At 45.1% G+C, this 14,121-nt stretch overlaps 1 protein-coding gene across 2 annotated transcripts in view; it reads right to left on the bottom strand.

Annotated features, from left to right (window-relative positions):
* The window catches only part of CCDC57 (coiled-coil domain containing 57), a 141,722-nt gene that overhangs the window by 3,965 nt on the left and 123,636 nt on the right, over window positions 1-14,121 (bottom strand). The gene's annotated exons all lie outside the window — the stretch shown is intronic.

A 14,121-nucleotide genomic window follows, 5' to 3' on the forward strand; every position in this document is an offset into this window, starting at 1 on the left:
ACCCCGAGCCGCCCAGAACAACCCTGCAGGGAGCCGCTGCCAGCCCTTGGTGCCGAGGCTCTGGGCGGACATTCCCTGGCCTGACTCGAACACAGCCAGATGGAGGAGGGGCAGGCAGGAAACCCCGGATCCTTCAGGACCCCATGGCTGCTCTTGGCCTTGGCTGGGGGCGCTGGCCACAGACCAACTCCCTTGTTAACATGCCAGCATCACCACTCCACCCCTCCCTTCCTGAGGTTAACTGCCGACAGCAACCTCTAATTGCTCCTTCCTAATATCATCTTTGGGGGTACCCCCTCCCTACTTCTGAGCTCACCCAGGCCCGTCTGCCGGTGCCTTTCAGTGTGGCCCAATGTGGTTCCGTTCCAGGCCTTGAGAAGTGCTGCCGGGCCCCGGAGAGCATGCCTGGGCCCTGAGGAAGGGAGTTTAGGGGATGCACTTCTGTGGACAGAGGGCTTGAAGAGAAGCCAGTATGCCCTTGTCTGGGGGCTGCATTGTCCAAGGTGGGCATGCAGGCCTCAGTGGGTGGGCAGGACCCAGAGAGCTGGCCCTGCCTACTCCCTCTCTGGGCTTAGAGGCTCAGCTCCAAGGAAAGAGGTGCTGGAAGAGGCCTGAGGTTGGGGTGGGTAGGCGGCAGGCACGTGGGTGCCAGCGTGTGTGGCGGGCGGATGGCTCCAGGAGAGCTGGGAGGCAGTGCCACGACAGAAGCCAGGACAGTGAGAGCTGGGGATCCGGGAAGTGGCTGAAGGTGGAGTCTAGGCCACCAAGCCTGGTTTGGTCCCGTTTGGAGGGCAGAGGCGATGGTGGGAAGAAGGCCTTAAGGCCCCAGAAGGGAAAGGAGGTGCCGAGGGTGGGCTGGGGTTGTGGGAAGCCGTGAACTGGCTTCAGGTGGCTGGAGCCATGCTCACTTCACGCCCCCTCGGCCGGGATCCCGCGCTGAGAGCCTGGGCTGCATTCAGACAGCGTGTATCCTCTGTAACGTGCTGCGTGGGCATAGCCAGAAGGGCCTGGGTGAGCAGATGGGGGGTGGATTTTTTTTTTTGCTGAATAAGATTGGCCCTGGGCTAACATCCGTGCCCATCTTCCTCTACTTTATATAGGACGCTGCCACAGCATGGCTTGACAAGTGGTGCATCGGTGCGCCCGGGATCCGAACCTGTGAACCCTGGGCTGCTGAAGCGGAGCACACGCACTTAACCACTGCGCCACCGGGCCAGCCCCTGGTTGCGGGGCGGGGGTGGATTCTGATCTGCCTTCTTTCCATAGAGATCTACTCCTAAAAACTAGACAAACAAGATAAAATTCACAAAAGATACACGTTCAAAAGAGGCCTAGGAGGGTCCCACTCCAGTGTCAGCTAGGTTGGCTCACAGCTCCAGGTGGCCCCCCAAACATCTCCACGGATCCTCACGTAGGGTGGTTGCCCATACACACGCCCCCGGCCAGGGGTGCAGACCAGCAGGCCACACATTGCACTGGGCTGTCCTCTGCTCTTCTTGGCGAGAGGATGGCTGTGAGTGATGCAACGCTCTCCTTTTCCAGGGAAACGTGGTCCCCTTGAGAGGGCTGCCCATCGGCCATGTGCACACAAGCTGCCCGTCTTGCTCAAGGTGCCGTGAGCTGTGAGCCTGGCCAGAGGCTTCCCCACACCAGACCAGGCCCCTAAAATCACCCTCTGGAGGTCCAGCGATGACCCTTTGAATCCCATGGGCTGCTTTCAGTTCCCCCAGAAGGAGAGGCACAAGCAGCGGGGATGCAGACTCCAGCCAGAGCTCCAGGCTGTGCTATGGACAGAGCGGGAGGGCCTGCCCCATGCGGCCTGGGCGGCGGCCAGCACTCAGAGCTGGGAGCCAGCTTCGTGCAGACTCTACTATGTGGCTGGTAGCTCTCCGCAACTTCCCTACTGCTCCCTGATCGAGTTCAGCCCAAGTGGGAAGCAGCATGGCTGCCACCATGCAGACAGGCACCTGGGAGCTCGAAGCTTGTGAGGAGGAAGTATGCCTCTCCAGGGCCTTTGCCATCTGCCAGAGAAGTGTCACATTTGCCGAGTGCCAATGCAGTTCCAGGCCTGGTTCTAGGTGAAGTTTTCTGCGCACACACCTGCCTCACCCTCTGGCCCCTACACAGGGACAGTGGTGACCCCGCCCCAACACGGAGGTGGTGCAGCAGCTGGGCCAAGGGGGCTGGGACCCCACCCTACCCCCCACCACTGCCCTGTTGGCATCCACCCACCACCACCGTTTTCTCAAAGGGAAAGTGGCGTAGCTTCAGTCCAAGTCAAGGGGCAGCACGTGCATCAGAGGCTGCCCAGAGGAAGCAGACCAAACAAATTACATGGAGACCGCTGCATCCAAGCTACACCACAAGTGTAATTTATGCTTATTGCAGATGCTCGCTGCCCATCTTCCTGGCTCCTCATGGAAGAAGGGGCCCATGGCATCGGCTTCAGCCGGGAAGTAAGGCCGGGCTCAGGGCCTCTTTGTCCCAGTGCTGGGGCTCGGAGCAGGCTTCATAAACTACTCACATAAAGAAAGCTGATGAATCTATACTTCTTCCCCCACAGCTGGGCCTGCACCCCATTCATCTCCTCCCCCATGTGACTGGCATGTAGGCCTGCAAGAAGTCCACCTGCCTGGAAGACCCTCTGTCCATGAGGCCTGGGAGGAGGTGGGCAGCACCTCCCAAGCCCTGGGCTGCTGCTCAGCTTCCAGCTAAGTGGCTTGGGCTGGTCCGTAGGGCACGAGGCCCTCAGGCAGATGCGCCATGGAGAGGCTAGCAGATGGTGCGGCCCCACGAGGACGGGTGGAGAAGCTAGTCTGCAGGTGTGAGAACGAACGGCTCTGGACCGGGTGGAGGTGGCCATCTCAGGCTCCCCAGCAGCCTCATCACCCAAGTCGATGCCCCCAGCAACGCCTGCCCGCAGTGGCCTGAAGAAGATGCCCACACCAGTCCAGCACTGTGCCCAAGCACAGTGCTTGCCCCCTGGACTGTAAGTTAGAGGGTTGGCGTCTGCCCGGAGACAGGGCTCCCCCTGGGAGGGGCCCGCGTGTGGCACCTGGACTGCAGGTCGTTCCTCCAGAACTGCCCTCCTGCCTCGGCTGCCCTCAGCTCGCTGCTGTGCTGCTGGGTGCTCTCAGGATGGACACTTCCAGAACAGGCTCTTCTACAGAAAGGGACGTTGGCTCCAGGGCCTGGAGTCCATGCATGGACGCCCAGACAGGGTCATTCCACATCTCAGGGATGGAAGTTCATGTTGGAAAAGGCATGAACATTCCTGGGGAAGGCCCAGCCTCTGTCTCCCTTAGGGACCGAGGATCTACCACTCCATGCCCGGTCCTACACACCTCCCTGGCTTCTGTCTACACTGGTTTGGGGGTGCACGAAGTCAGAGCAGAGAGCCATTTCCACGTTGAGAGTCAGCTGGTCTCTTGGCCAGCTAAGCTCCCTTAACTGTGCAGCATGTCGAGAGCAAACGGCCAAGACCATCAACTGCAGCTGCTGTGGCTGGTAGTAGGAATGGCCTGTTTTAGCTCTTTGGTCAGGCATCCTGTGGGCAAGACTGAAAAGGGCGCCTATTGGAGTTTTGAACATCTGACCTGTGCCCCCACCCCATGAATTGGGTGCCCTTTCTGTGGATGACTGGGCTTTTCTGCCCACCTGAAGGGTTCCCGCAGTCCCCACATGGACCATGAAATCCACGTGTCTGTAGCAGGGTCCATGGAAAGCTTCCAATAGCAATGTGGATTTTAGGGGACGAGATCTCCTGCTCGCTCGTGTGTGGAATCTGTAGTATCAAGAATGTAACTGGCTCCTATCTTAAACAAATATAAACGGAGTAGTGCATGTGATGGTGCCAAAAGCAGGCAGGCTGCACCTTTGATTCACAGGAAGCCTGGCGACAAGAGCTAAACGTGCACTGCCCAGAAAATCCCTCTGCCTGTCCTTCCCAAGTTAAAAGAACAAGTCCCTCGTTTCCCACCATGGTGACTGTATCACTATGCTTACTTTAGGACTGAGTGGCATTCTTAGAGAAGGAGTGGGGGGACAGAATTTGGATGAGACCAAACTTATACATAACCCTTCTACGTCTTCGTCAAACACAAACCTCTAAATACCCACAGGAATACAGGCACAAGGGTTTCCTAAACAAGCGGGATAAAAATTCTGGTTCTACATAAGGATCCACGTTGAAAACACTCTTGGAAGAAGAGCTTAAATAGGGAGAGAAATCGAGAAGAAGCTGCAAGAGACCTGAGAAATAGGGAAATCAAAGCTACAGAGACCCACAACAAGGCAAAATAAGAATCCCAGACACTGTGGCTATGATTGGGGTAGATGGCCAAAATGGGGACGAGGGGAATGTGTGAAGAACGTGCCTTGTGAGGGGGTAAGACCTGAGTGGCAACAAGCCTGAGAAGTCCGTAGGGCAACATGAACATGGGTGTGAGCTAGTGAGACTGTCTTAGGACAAAATTAGAACGGGTAACTTGTACAGCAGCACAGGGAAATGCAATTTCTCCAATGAAAAGCAGGAATGTAGAAAATGAAGCAGAAAGAAAATGAATGGGAAATTAATAATATTGGAGAATTAAGTCCAATAGAGGAGAAATCAATGTAAACGAGTTAAACTCATAACGAAGACAAAAAATTCTCAGATTGGATTTAAAAAAAGGAAAACAAGATCCAACAAGATGTTGTGTAAAAGACTCATGTGAAACAAAAGATACATAAAAATGGAAAATAAAAAACTGAAACAGAATTAGGCAAAAATGCCATAAGAGGCAAAGAAGAACTCTATGTACTGGTAAAGTACAACTTCAAAACATATCAAGTAACCACTGACAGAGCTGCAGGGAAGAGAGATCACTCAATATAGTCAAGGAAGATTTTACCTCGCCACTGGTGGTCCCAAAGCCACGCCAAGATGGCAAAGACTCACCCAGTGGAATTAATTAGATTGAGTTATTAGACATACAGACGTCTAAACTAGTAGACAGATAATGTACTTCTTTTCCCAGCAAACACAGACCACACACAGAATCGGACCCACGTATGAGGCATGAGTCTCAATTCATTCCAAACATAATGCAATAAAATTAGAAACCAACATCAAAACCCCCTCAAATCCGTTCTGCTTGGCAAGTGTACAGTGTATTACTGACTAATCCTTGAGTGATAAAGGAAATCATGAAATGAATTAAGAGATATTCAGAACTGAATCTCAGAATTTGTAGGACACAGCTGAAACACAGCTTTCAATGCACTTATCAGGAAACACTAACAGTTAAGACTTCCAAGAGATGAGCTAAACCTCCAACGTGAGAAGTTGGAAAGAAAGGAACAGAACAAATTCAGGAAACAAGAAATAAGGAAACCATAATGTTAAGGGCAAACTTCAGTGAACTAGAAACCCCAAGAAAACAAAGAGTACAGAAAATCAACAGAACCCAAACTGTTGTCTGCAGACATGAATGAGATGAACCTCCGCCAAGACTGACCCAAAAAAGGGAGAGCAAGTGAATGTGGTAGGGGGACAGCTGGGTGAAAAGGAGTGTTACCAGAAGCTATTCACTAGGAAATTAATAAACCCTAGATGAAATGGAAAATCCCAAAACCAGCACCAAAAAATAGCATTTGAAATGTCCAATAACTATTAAGGAAATTGAAATGGTAATCAAACACTTCCCTTCCCTAAAGACCTCTGGCTCAGATGGCTTTAAACATGGTTCTACTGAATTTTCATAGCCCAATTTTTGAGGAAAAATCAGTCTCTGTCCTACTCAAATTATTCAGGAAAGTAGAAAAAGAGTGAAAGCTGCCCAGCTCATTGTATGAGATGAAGTAATTTATGTTCCCAAACCAGAGGACAACACATGGAAAGCTTACAGGCCTGTTTCACTTATAAATATAGCTGCAAAAACTGTAAACATTAGCAGATCAAATCAAACAAGCATGAAAAATACATCATTATCCAGGAAAGTTTATCCCCGGAATGCAAGGCTGGTTCAAGATCAGAGAATCTACCACCCTATTTCACCACATTAATGAACAAAAAGAAAAAGAAATCAGATGATTATCTTAAATAATGCAGAAGAACATCCGATAAGGTTGAACATCTATTTATGATGAAAACTCTTAGCAAACCAGGAATATAAAGGAAAATTTTTAACTTGATAAAGGTTTCAAAGACACACAGCAATGATTATATTTAGCAGAATAACGAGCCCCATTCCCTTCAGTTTAGGGAATGAGACAGATGTTCACTATGAGTGATCCTGTTAATACAGTTCTGGGGCCCCAGTCACTCTGGAAAGAAAAAGAAATAAGGAGTAGAGGATTGGAAGGGAAGAAGTAGACAGTCATTGTTTGAAGACAATATAATCATCCACTTAGAAAAAAGCACCAAAGACAAACTATTGGTATTAATATGCAAGTTCAGCAAGACGGGTGGAGAGATCAGCTATGAACTCCGGAGCACTTCTCTACAGAATGTAACCACCTAGTAAATACAATAAAAACATTGGAAAAAGCTAGAAAACTCTAACCAGCCTGCCACATGCTACGTAAATGAAGCTCCCCTGGAAGACAGCCAGGCCCTTTGTTACAGGCCGTCCACAGCCAGACGGCCGCCACAGGTTTTCACTGCTGCTTCTGCCACCAGCCACCTGGTAGCCTTCCCTTGGCAAAGGAGGATGGAGGCCACCGTTTCTTTTTAGAAAGTGAGTGTGAAATGTGCAGCATTCTCCAGAGACCAAGTAACCCCTCGTGAGCCAAGAAAACAGAAGTGGGTTTGTTCTATACACTGGTTTTGAATGTTTTCTTAAAGTTGAGGCACTATTGGGGCTGGCCCGTGGCGTAGCGGTTAAGTGCAAGTGCTCCACTGCTGGCGGCCCCAGTTCAGATCCCTGGCGCGCACCAAAGCACCGCTTGTCAGGCCATGCTGTGGCGGCGTCCCCTATAAAGTGGAGGAAGATGGGCACGGATGTTAGCCCAGGGCCAATCTTCCTCAGCCAAAAAAGAGGAGGATTGGCATCGATGTTAGCTCAGGGCTGATCTCCTCACAAAAATAGAGAAAAAAAAAAGTTGAGGTACTATTTCTTCAAACAAAATCTCGTTGCAGGCCTGAAGTGAAAGGCAGTTCTGGTTGGGAGGAGGGCAGGAGGCCCGAGGCCCAGATGCTCCTTCACCTCTCCCCATCCCCAGGGTCTCTCAAGGCCCTTCCAAGAGGCCCTGGGGCCTGCTGGGAGGACACTGTCTACGGTGATGACCTCCGCTGGGGCTTGCCACAGTGGAGAAGAATGAAGAGAGCAAATTGGTAAGCATTACAAAGATCCTGCAGGGATCCGCAGCGACCATGAAATGGAAGGCTGATGGTGGTGTCTTTCCACTTGGGCTCTTCTTGACTTTGGCTGTGACAGACTAGAAACTGGGAGACTAGAAGGGTGATCGCGGGGCAGGAGAGAGACAGAATATCTAGGGCAGAACTTTGACGTTCACCAGGAACCTTCACTAGACCACGGCTGTTCCCAGCAGTTTGGGTGATGCTCACCACAGGTGATCCTTTACTTAAAAAAACGTTTCTATGGAGGTGTAATTTACATACAATACAATGCACCCACTTTTAAGCCTACATTTCAATGGCTTTTAGAAAATATATACACGCATGTATATGGAACATTTCCATCGCCCCAAATACCCCTACCCCCAGCTCCAGGCAACCACTGATCTGCTGTCTGTCACTTTCGATTAGACCGGTCCTTTCTAGAGTTTCCCAGAAATAGAATACACTAGGTACTTTCTGACATCTGGTTCTTCCAGAGATCATAGAAATGTTTCTGCGATTCACTCGTGTTGCTGTACGTATCAGGAGTTCTCTTCCCTGCGAAGGAGTAGTACACTATGTGGCTACACCGTCATTTGCTTTTCCAAGTATCTCTGGATGGACAGTTGTGTTGTTCCCAACGTTATGAATGAAGCTGCTACAAACATTCATGCCATGGTCTTTGGGGGCATGGATGTTTCTGTTTCCCTTGCACAATTACCTTGGAATTGAACGGCTGGGATGTGTAGTAAGTGTCTGTTTAATTTTTTAAGAAACTGCCAAACTGTTTTCCAAAGGAGTAGTACACATTGCACTCCCACGAGCAGTGTGTGAGAGTCCTGGTTGCTCCACATCCTCACTGCCACTTGATATTGCCAGGTTTTAACGTTTCTTTGGTCATCTGAGTGAACAGGTAGTGGCATCTTGTCGTGGTTTACCTTTGCATTTCCCTCATGACTAATAATGTTGAGCATCTTTCATGGGCTTATTGGCCGTTTGTATATCTTCTTTTGTAAAGTGACTTTTCAAGTATTTTGGCTATTTTTTTATTGGGCTTCTTCATCTCTTGTTATTGGGTAGTCATGTTCTTTGTATACTCTGGATACAAGTCCTTGATGTGTATTCAAATATTTTCTCCCAGCTGTGGCTTATCTTTTAATCTTGTTAACACTGTCGTGCGAAAATTCTGAAGTCCAATCTATCAAATTTATTTCATTTATGGTTTGGACTTTTTGTATCCTATCTAAGAAAACTTTGGCAATCCCAGGGTCACAAAGATTCTCTCCAATACTTTCTTCTAGAAGTTTTATAGTTTTAGCTTTCCTGTTCAGGTTTCTGATAGATTTCGAATTAATTTTTGTATTTGGTATCAGGTAAGGGTTGAGGCTCATTTTTTTCCATATGGCTATCTAGTTGTTCCAGCACAACGTATTGAATAAACTATCCTTTCCCCTTCAATTACCTTAGAACCTTTGCATTAATTGAAAAATCAATTAACCTACGTGTGTGTGTGTGTGTGTGTATTCTGTTCCTCTGCTGCGTATGTCTATCCGCATGCCACTCACACACTGTCATGACTACTGTAGCTTTACAGGAAGTCTTACAATCAGGTAGTTTAAGTCCTTCAACTTTGTTCTTTCTCAAGATTGCTTTGGATATTCTGTATCCTTTGCATTTCCATGAAAATTTTAATTTTCAATTTCAAAAGCCAGCTGGGATTTTGATTAGGTTTGTGTTAAATCTATAGGCAAATTTTGGAAGAAATGACATCTTAACATTGAGTCTTCCAATCCATGAATATGGTATATCTCCACATTATTTAGGTTTTAAATTTCTCTGCAATGATGTTTTTCACTGCACAGGTATTTTGTTTAGTATATCCCTAAGTATTTCATGGTTTTGGCTGCTCTTATTGTAAATGGTATTTTTTATTGAAATTTCCAATTTTCATCGCTATATATAGAAATATAATTCATTTGCTATATTGACCTTGTATCCTGGGCCTTAGCTGAAGTCACTTTTTAGTTCTAGTGGTTTGTTTTGTTTTGTTTTGGTAGCTTACCTAGGATTTTTTTTTATTACTAGATCGTGTGGTATGTGAATAAAGACAGTGTTACTTCTTTCACAAGTTATGTCTGTCCCTTACCCCCTGCCCCCTTTTCCTTGCGTTATTACATGGCTAGGACTGCCAGCACAATGTGGAATGAAGTGGTGAGAGTGGGCATCAGCCTTTCACCATTAAGGAACATATTAGTTACAGGTTTTCTATAGGTGCCCTTTATCAGGCTGAAGAAGTTCCGTACTATTCCTAATTTGCTGAGGGTTCTTCTTCTTTTTTACTCATGAATGGGTGTTCAGTTCCGTCAAATAGTTTTTCTGCATTTATTGAGACAATCATATGGTTTTCCTTTTTTAATCTGTTAATATAGCACATTGATTTTTTAATGTTATACTCACCTTTCATTGCTAGGAAAACACCCACTAGGTTGGGATGTACTACCCTTTTCATATATCATTGGATTTGATATTCTCATGTTTTATTAAGGATTTTTTTGGTCTATGTTCATTAAGGATATGGGTCCATAGTTTTCTTTTCCTGTAATGTCTCTCTCCAGTCTTGGTGTCAGAGTCGTGCTGGCCTCATAAAATGAGTTGGGAAGTCTTCTGTCATCCTTTATTTTTTGAAAATGAGTTTGGGTGGATTAGTATTCTTTTTTTCTTAAATGTCCTATAGACTTCACCAGTGAAGCCACCTGGCCTGGAGTTTTCTCTGTGGGAAGGTTTTAAGTTACATATTCAATTGCTTTAATAGATATAGGCCTATTCACATTTAGATTTCTTCCTGAATCAGTTTTGGTAATTTGGGGCTTTCAGAGAATTAGTCAATCTTACCTAAGTTAACTTGGCAAACTATTGGCATGTAGTTGTTCTTATTAATCCACTAGTATCTCCTCAATATCTACAGGACCTGCAGCAATGCCCCTCTCTCATTCCTGACATTTATCCCTTATATTGTCTCTTTTTATCTTGATCAGTATAGCTAGATGTTGTCAGTTTTGTGGATATTTTTTCAAAGAATCAGAATTTTTTTTATTGATGTTTTAATAGTTTTAAACATTGTGAAATTTTGGGTTGTACATTTTTGTTTGTCCATCACCATATATATGTCTCCCTTCACCCCCTGTGCCCACCCCCTACCCCCATTGCCCCTGGTAACCACAATACAGTTTTCTCTGTCCATGTGTTGATTTATATTCCACATATGAGTGAGATCATACAGTGTTTGTCTTTCTCTTTCTGGCTTACTTCACTTAACCTAATACCCTCCAGGCTCATCCATGTTGTTGCAAATGGGACGATTTTGTCTTTTTTTATGGCTGAGTAGTATTCCATTGTATATATATACCACATTTTCTTGATCCACTCGTCAGTCGACGGACACTTAGGTTGCTTCCACTTCTTGGCTATAGTGAATAATGCTGCAATGAACAAAGGGGTGCATAAGCCTCTTTGGATTGATTTCAGGTTCGTTGGATAGATTCCTAGTAGTGGGACGGCTAGATTATAGGGTATTTCTATTTTTCATTTTTTGAGGACTCTCCATACCATTTTCCATAGAGGCTGCACCAGTTTGCATTCCCACCAGCTGTGTATGAGGGTTCCTGTTTCTCCACATTCTCTCCAACATTTGTTGTTTTTTGTCTTGGTGATTATAGCCATTCTAACGGGCGTGAGGTGATATCTTAGTCTTGTTTTGATTTGCATGTCCCTGATGATTAATGATGTTGAACATCTTTTCATGTGCCTATTGGCCATCTGTATATCTTCTTTGGAGAAGTGTCTGGTCATTTCCTCTACCCATTTTTCGATTGGGTTGTTTGTTTTTTTGTTGTTCAGTTGTGTAAGTTCTTTATATATTATGGAGATCAACCCCTTGTCAGATGTATGTTTTGCAAATATTCTCTCCCAGCTGGTGGGTTGTCTGTTCATCTTGATTCTGGTTTCGTTTGTCTTGTAGAAGCTCTTTAATCTGATAAAGTCCCAGTTGTTTATTTTTTCTTTAGTTTCCCTAGTCTTGGTAGGCATGTCATCCGAAAAGATTCCTTTATCACCAATGTCAAATAGTGTGTTGCCTATATTTTCCTCTATGAGTTTTATAGTTTTGGGTTTTTGATCCATTTTGAGTTAATTTTTGTGTATGGCGATAGAAGATGGTCCACTTTCATTCTTTTGCATGTGGCTGTCCAGTTTTCCCAACACCATTTATTGAAGAGACTTTCCTTTCTCCATTGTATGTTCGCAGCTCCTTTGTCGAAAATTAGCTGTCCGTATATGTGTGGTCTTATTTCCGGGCTTTCAATTCTGTTCCATTGATCTGTGTGTGTGTTTTTGTACCAGCACCATGCTGTTTTGATTACTATTGCTTTGTAGTATGTTTTGAAGTCAGGGATTGTGATGCCTCCTGCTTTGTTCTTTTTTCTTAGGATTGCTTTAGCTATTCGGGGTCTTTTGTTGCCCCATATGAATTTTAGTATTCTTTTTTCTATTTCCATGAAGAATGTCATTGGGATTCTGATTGGGATTACATTGAATCTGTAGATTGCTTTAGGTAATATAGACATTTTAACTATGTTTATTCTTCCAATCCATGTGCATGGGATATCTTTCCATTTCTTTATGTCATCATCAATTTCTTTCAATAATGTCTTGTAGTTCTCATTGTATAGGTCTTTCACCTCCTTGGTAAGATCTATTCCTAGGTATTTTATTCTTTTTGATGCAATTGTAAATGGTATTATCTTTTTGAGCTCTCTTTCTGTTAGTTCGTTATTAGCATACAGAAATGCAACTGATTTTTGTAGATTGATTTTGTACCCTGCAACTCTGCTGTAGTTGTTGACTATTTCTAATAGTTTTCCAATGGATTCTTTAGGGTTTTCTATATATAAAATCATGTCATCTGCAAATAGTGTGTTTCACTTCTTCGTTACCTATTTGGATTCCTTTTACTCCTTTTTCTTGCCTAACTTCTCTGGCCAAAACTTCCAGTACTATGTTGAACAGGAGTGGTGAGAATGGGCAGCCCTGCCTCATTCCTGTTCTCAGAGGAATGGCTTTCAAAGAATCAGATTTTTGTTTCATTGTTTTCCTGTAGTAGTTTTCTGTTTTCTGTTTCATGGTCCCATGTTTATCTGCATTATTTCCTTCCTTCTTTAACCTTTGGCTTTAATTTGTTCTTATTTTTCTAGTTTCTTAGGTGGAGGTGTAGTTCACAAATTTTAGACCTGTGTTCTTCTCTAATATAAGCATTTAAAGGTATAACTTTCTCAGCACTACTTTGTGATATCTTCTTTGACCCGTGTGTTATTTAGAAGTGTTCTTTTGATTTTCAAAATGTTGGGATATCTTTCTAGATATCTGTCATTGATTTCCAGTGTAAATCTCTTGTGGTCAGGAAATATATTCTGCATGATTTCAATCCTTTTAAATTCATTGAGACTGGTTTTACGGCTCAATATGTGGTCTGTCTTGTTGAACGTTCCATGTGCACCTGAAAAGAACGCGAGTTCTGCCACTGTTGGGTGGAGAGGTCTAAACGTGCCAGTCCGGTCAAGGTGGTTAATAGTGATGCACGACTCCTTTATACCCCGTGGATTTTCTGTCTGCTTGTTCTATCAATGACTGATGGAGAAGCACCGAAGTCTCCAGCTGTGATCAGGGATTTGTTTAGATCTCCTTTCGTTTCCATGAGTCTTTACTTCATGTGTTTTACAGCTCTATTATGTGGATCGTTATGTCTTCCTGATTGACTTCCATATCACTATGAAACGTCCCTTTTCGCCTCTGGTAATATTCCTTGTTGGCAAGTCTACTTTGCCTGATGAGTTTTTTAACTGCAGGAACATTGGTGTAAAACGTTATGTAAATTTCAGGTGTACATCACTATATTCTGACTTCTGTATAGATTACATCTTGTTCACCACCAAAGTGTAGTTGTCTATTTCACCTGATATTAATACAGCCACTCTAGGTTTCTTAATCTGTGTCTTTATGTTTAAAGTGGGCTTCCTGTAGACAGTACATAGTTGAGTCTTGCCTTTTTCTCCAGTCGGCCTTTTAATGGAATATTTAAACCATTACACTAAATGTCACTATTAACATGGTTGGTTTTAAATGTATCTTCCTGCTAAATGGTTTCTATGTGTCCCATCGGTCCTTCATCCTCCTTTTCCTCCTTTCATGCCTACTTTTGAGTTGATGTTTTTTATTCCATTTTATCTCCACTACTGCACTATGGGCTACACTTCTTTGGTTTTGTTTTTTGAATGGTAGTCCTATGAGTTACAATATGTTTTTTTTTCCTCACTGCCTCTTTGATCAGGTCTTTATTAAAACTAGCTGTCCTGCAATCTGCATTTTTAACTTATCACATTCTACCTTGAGGTAATATCATATGGCCTCACATAGAAGAGCCTCACAGAAGTACACTTTCTAGGGCCAGCCCCGTGGCTTAGCGGTTAGGTGCGCGCGCTCCGCTGCTGGCGGCCCGGGTTCGGATCCCGGCGCGCGCCGACGCACCGCTTCTCCGGCCATGCTGAGGCCGCGTCCCACATACAGCAACTAGAAGGATGTGCAGCTATGACATACAGCTATCTACTGGGGCTTTGGGGGGAAAAAAATAAATAAATAAAATCTTTAAAAAAAAAAAAAAAAAAGAAGTACACTTCCTTTCCTTTCCCACCATCTGTGCCGTTTCCGTCAGATGCTTCTCTTCTACACACGTCACAAACCGCATAACT

The sequence above is a fragment of the Ceratotherium simum genome, chromosome 16 (assembly GCF_057802395.1).
Source record: "Ceratotherium simum simum isolate JZ-2026a chromosome 16, ASM5780239v1, whole genome shotgun sequence".
Taxonomy (NCBI): domain Eukaryota; kingdom Metazoa; phylum Chordata; class Mammalia; order Perissodactyla; family Rhinocerotidae; genus Ceratotherium; species Ceratotherium simum.